This window comes from Brachyistius frenatus, unplaced genomic scaffold, assembly GCF_029030835.1.
Source record: "Brachyistius frenatus isolate BFR_SWC_R1_liver_20210118 unplaced genomic scaffold, ASM2903083v1 Contig_122, whole genome shotgun sequence".
Classification (NCBI taxonomy): Eukaryota; Metazoa; Chordata; class Actinopteri; family Embiotocidae; genus Brachyistius; species Brachyistius frenatus.
The window spans coordinates 1,178,326-1,184,791 of NW_027210721.1; positions in this window are offsets into that span (position 1 = coordinate 1,178,326).

The window sequence follows — 6,466 nt, forward strand, 5'->3', positions numbered from 1 at the left end:
TCATAAGTGATGTGTATTATCATTTTTTAATTTGATCTAAAATGTATTAAAACTTATTATTGATTTGCCAAAAGGCACGGGGAGAAATGTTGGGTCGAGCTAATTTATGTGTTGGTGCACCTGAATGAAAAAGTTAGGTAGACCAGTACAACCAATGTAAAAGTGAGTCTGGAGCCCCGCATGAGTCAGGAGCCAGTAATGTTACCCTGGCTAAAGTGAGCAATGCCAGCTCTAACGGGACGGGTGAGAGAGGTAACTTGAGCCAGTGTGAATGGACTCATTGTTGCTTTGGCTTAATTAGGCGTGACAAGCGAGGCGTGAACAGATTCCCATCATTAGGCCCCCTAAAAAGCCCATTAGAATCAATGGTCCACACTCCAGTCAGACTTTGTGTCTACCAGCCAGTCAGCCTCCTACCCCTTTTGCAGGACACTGGATATAGTTACAGCCACCCAGCCCAGGCTAACTCAAACAGGGCAACTCTATAGCTGCGTCCGTAACACCCAGGGTAATGCAATTGACGCCATGTTCAAGGGGAAAGGGGATGATGAGAGTGGTGGTTTGGCGTAAAGTGTTCAAGAAATTGTGTGTGTGTGTGTGTGTGTGTGTGTGTGTGTGTGTGTGTGTGTGTGTGTGTGTGTGTGTGTGTGTGTGTGTGTGTGTGTGTGTGTGTGTGTGTGTGTGTGTGTGTAAGAGAATGTGTGTCCAAAAACATAAGCCTGTCTGCTCAACAGCAAACTGTACCAGACAACAGGCAGCCAGTGTGGCTGATAAACTGCAGGGATTAGCAGACACTTCTGGAGCCCAAGTGGCCCTATCAATACAGGACCGGGCCCATTGATCTGTTGTCTGGCCGGGTGCTGGGGCTAATTCCTGGACCTTGGCTCTGAGTGCTCCTCACTAGGGGGGTGGGAGGAGGGTGGAAGTGGGGAGAGACTGGCTGACTACTAGTGGCGCCATCCACAGACCCTACTGGATTTGAGGGCTCAATGCTTACTATATACCAACTCAATAGCCCCATTACCACAGCATGGCTGGTTAAGGCTCATTGTTTCCAGTCCAACAAATTTACTGTGATTGTTAAACCTCCTTTCCCGGCATTAATTAAACCCCGCAAACTCCAAAATTACATATTTATAATTTTTTCCAAGAAAGAAATGCTGTAATACCTTAAAGTGCCCAAATGAGTAGCTCACATCTTTGCTTTCACTTCAGATGCGTGGATCTATGAATATAGAAGGAGTCCCTGCCTGTATCTCCGCCCATCTCTCCGCTGCTGGCCTGCAGCTCGATGATATGCAAAGCTCCACCCATCAAGTTAATGGCATTGGCTTCTCAGGTATGTGACATATGAAACCCTGCCTGTCTGAATCCCTGTTTTTGAGACTGTCATTGGTACCTTGCATTAGAAATACTTAGCTATGGTGTTGAGTACTTATTATGCTCGTCATGTCTTCTAACACCACATCGATATGTTAAGGAGGTTCAAAACTGACAAGAGATAGGAAGACTGAAGTTAAAGCAAAAAAATAGTCGCCAGAGTTTGAGATTACTTGACCATAAAAATTACAAACTCCTTTTCTCGTGATAATCCAGCTACAAGAATACAATAGAGTGATATTCAAATTACAATATTTAAATACAGTATCTTCAAAAGAACCCAGTTCCCAATTGTTGAGTAAAAAAGAATTTCAAGATTGAGCCTTTGCTTACTGAGTATTGTTTAGAAAAGAAAGACCTTTGTCTTCAGATAAGAGCCATTACCATGTTACTTTAACCAAAATTAGCTAATCAAAAGAACCATTATCATAGTTTAATTAGAATTTGCTGTAAGTAAATGACTTTCTCAGGCATTTGTTAGTGTCTGGTATGGAAATTGCTGTGTGTTGACAAATGGAGCTTATCAAAAGTAGGCTAGCACCTCCATGTAATCCATCAAAGATAGGACCAGTGAAGAAAGGCTAGAGAGGAGTCAAAAGATGGTGTGAGGTATTTGCTGAAGAGAAAGAGAAAGGAAAACATTAAAAGAGTAAGTTGTTGAGGACAAAAGGAAGCGTGGAAGGTTCTTTCTTTTGAGGTTGCATGTGTAACAAGCAACATACTTTCTTTTTTCAGCTGACCAGAGGCTGTTGTTTTAGCTAAACAAGCACAACAGGCTGTTATTGCCTCTGATATTGCTGAACACAAGCTCACCACACATAAATCAGTGAGGCCCCACAGCAGGAAAATGTGGTGAAGCTGCTTCGTCCAATATATAGGTGGATAATAAGAAAACAAAAGAAACAGTGGGTTGAGGATAGCATGACATTATCGCTGTGGAAATGGAGAAAGGGGGAAGAATGAATAATAGACTAGGTTTAATTCTGCTACCTCGTTCAGTGGTGGTGAAGCCAGAAGATAAGCACCTACTGCTGAATATTTCATGACAGAAACTAACTGACTTGCCTGCGCTGCCTGTCTGAATGACAGTTTCATTCTGCTGCTGAGGTGGATGGCATATACTGTTCAGCTACCTGAGCCAATGGAGCACAAATACTGTACACCAAGGAGCAATACATTCACACACAGATTACATGCATGTACAGAAGGAGAAACAAATTTGATCAAATTTACATTCAATTGTTAATTGAGCATCTGATAAAGAAGTCCAAGAGCCACGCTAGCAGCTCTGTGAGGCTGTACTCCGGCTCAACCCATCCTCATAGCCAAACGACACAATACCTCTATTTACAATCGACATATATTTTTTTGAACCACCTCCCTCTATAGGACCAATACATCCTCAAACTTAAAGACACAATGGTTTATTTTCCAAAACAAAAGGGTTCAGAGACTGCTCCTGTTGCACATGAATGTTAAATAGCAGCATGATGTGCATGGAGCAGGAGGAACCTATAACCTTTGTGAGTAAGTGTACCAAGTTTCATCACTTGATCATCATCAGTATCTGAGTTACACACCTTTCTGTAAGTGCTGGTCCAGCACGTTGTTGGTTTTAGTGGTTGCACATTAAATTTAGATTTACTCATGCAAGGGCATACTTTTAAAAAACAAAACATCTTTATCAAAACTAAATGACATCAAATGTGCGACTGCATGCACGGTCCCGAAGATTCAACATGTCATATACAGCAGTTTGTTAAAATATGTAGACGCAATTCACATAAAACAAACACACTCAAGTATCAAGATGTGATACGTCATGTGTGACTCTGAATTTCTGATATTTCAAAGAAAGCAGGAAAATGTTTTTTAAACTAATATGAAGTGTAACAACAGGTGGAGTTGCGATACCTTAAATTCTGCTGCTGAATGTTTCTCTGTGAATAGTCAGAAGTAAAGTATGTGCTCTCTTATTTCAGCCCTCATTCCACCTTGTCACCGCTTTCCCTCATTTCTCCCTCTCTGCCCTTACTGGGTCATCTCCATCTCTCCATCGACTCTCATCTTTCAGAAGAACCATCTCCTTGAAATCAACTCAGAATAACTTTTCACCTCCAAATTCCTTCCAGAGACATCCGCTACCTCTCGGCGCCCTTCAGAGAGAAAACCCATTCATATTTGATTCACGTCTGAGCAGAAATGGCAGTAATGTCTCCTGTAATCGCGACGAGTGTAATCAAGCGGGCTTTTGATGGGCTAACAGTTGGACGCGCACTCCACTAGTGTGTTAAGAGTGATATTATATTTGGCAGCTGTGTCATATTTTTCTAAAAAGCTTTTCTTTGATTTCCAGACAAAAAGCTCCTGAGATTCAGTTGACATTTAGATCAATTTTCTTTTGTTTCCCTACTTTTCTGTCAGAGAAAGGAAAAAGGTTCAGTCTCTGAAAAAAGGAAGGCTTTTGCGGTATCCTTCAAATCTTTTGGTTTTATTTTGTGGTTAACAATTTATTAGATTTATTTTTAATGGATCTAATATAGTAGAGAGATCATTTATATTGTCATGAACATGTACACTTAAAAAATTTGATTAGAAAAGCATATAAATACAAAAATCGGGACCAGTTTTGGGGGTTAAGTTTGGTGTTTGGGGGTTTAAAAAAAAAAAAACTAATTGTTGTTCGAAGTTGGTTAAAATATTAATTTGCCTAATTTTGCATTCCATCTCAGCCTATATTTACTTTCATTGACAATAACACTAAAACCCAAGCTAGACGCCGATATGCACAGCACAATATTAAAATGAAGGAGTCCGTGCAGAAGTGTTAACAGAAAGTATTCGTGGCCTTGATGGAGGATGTTGTAAGATGGCTGTATGGGAAGTAGCAACCTAAGGCCACATACAGACCACTTTATTTACACATTTTTTTGTAAAAATGTTTGCTATAGCATAACAACATCTAACCAATGAGAGGTTTTTTTTTTTTTTTTTTAAATCCTCATTTTGCTGAACTGCACTGGAATGTAGCCAATAGCTCAATTTGGTTTTACCAAAACCCAACTGCATAATATTAAGAAGGAGACGTTCTTACAGGTGAAAAATGTCTGCGATGACTGGGAGGGGAAGGGGGGGGGGGGGGTAAAAATGTCAGCACTGAAATGGCTTTAATGTGTCATGTAATCGCAACAAGTGTGAGATCAAGCGGGTTTTGATGGGCTAGCTGTTGAAGTGCTTTCCACTCACGCGTCACGAGTGATATTACATTTGGCAGCCGTGTCACGTTTTTCGTAAAAAGCTTTTCACTGATTTGCTGACAAAAAGGTGCTCTTGAGATCCCGACGACATTCACATCTATTTCCCTCTCCCTCCGCTGTCGAGGCTGGAGGCTTCAGCCGAGCAAATCTTTAAGACACAACCTGCGTTGATCTGGGATGGGGATCCACGGTGACAATCAGTGACAATTCCTTTATCGGCTTTCCCTCTTCCTGCACAGGTATCATCATCCTTCAAGCCGACGGACACACTCTCTTCTCAAGTCACGTGAGTTTATTGTTGAAAGACTGCTTCTCCATGCAGCCCCGGGCGCCGTGTCCTGTGTACATGCGTGTATGCACATGACTTCTCACACACATGTGTACGTTTTTGGTTGCATGCTGTTTGCAGTGTTTTAGGGGCCCAGAATCCTCCTAATCAGACCTGACACCAGACCAGAGGCCCCTCATGCCTCTCACTAATTTCAACCTCTCCAGCAACCTCTCTCCACCATCCCTCCACCAGGCTGACAGGGGCCAGAATGGGGCGCCAATCAATTGACTCTGATGGTAAATAGCTTCCAGAGCTGTGCCAAGCCTATTATTTCCCTGCGCTGAACCTGTGCAGACTCAGGTGAAATTGGCCAAGCTGAAAAAACAGGATGGGGTTCATCCTGGGGCTAACACGTTTTTATACCCACACCCTCATAAACACACACCCATCAAAGCAATCAACCTCGCATTGATTGAGATTCTGACAGCATAAGTGCGGTCGTAACCATACGACACATTAATGCTATCATGTGTTTTCCAATTTACAGACACACCAGAAGGAACTGAGAGTTCTGGCCTAAGTAAACTCGGTATGCCAGCGAGCGCGGGTCCTAAAACACACTTCCACAAGGGATCAGGTGACCTCTGATGAGCGCTAGTTAAAGTCTTGGATGTCCTCCTCAAGTGCATCCACATTGCCCAGATAATTGCGCAGGGAAGCCAAATCAGATTCTGGGGGAAATATTAGGTACATTTTCTGTGATTAATATTATCAAACAAAAAAAAGTAAATTGACTTAGAAATATGTTGTTGTTTTTTTCGTCCATCAGTGATTAATTCAATAACGCTATGATGTCATATGAACTGTCAGGTTGCTCATCATTAAAGGCATGTGCAGCTTTCCTTTGAAATGTTTGCCACTGAACATGTGAAGATTTTCAGGCAGTGATTGACTTCTCAGTATGCTCTCTCATCTCTGAAGTGTCAGGTTTCTTTTTTTTCACAGGATTGCAGGCCGGCTGTGTGCCTGCAAAAAAACCAAACTAACCCAGGTTTGTCATATTCCTTAAATCATCCTGCATATCTGCTCCATTGTCAGAAAAGGATGACATGTTTACAGAAAGAGGGAATGAACTTGCTCTTTAGCTGCATGTGAGGTTGTAAATTACCTCGAACACTGACACGCAGCTAAAACCGACACAGATTCTCCCAGATGGGCCTGTGATTGCATACTGGGGGTTGTTCACCCGTGAAAACAGTTTCTCTGTCGTTCCTTCTCCTTCTGCTGCCTTGTTCGGCTTGTTACAGGAGATGTTGATGAAAAATTATGTTATGTTTGTTTTAGTTGGAGGCGAGAACATATTTCATGGTGTTGAAGGTCATAAGGCAAGTCAAATTCTATGTGGCTAGGAGAGGAAATATGAGCTTTTAAAGCTCTTCAAGTGATTCTCTCACTGTCTTGGCCGCGGGCGATGCGAGACTTGTTTCAACACACCCAAACTGAACAAGGCCCAAAGCTACACATCAGCAGGGAAGTGATTTGTGAGTGTTGTTCGGGG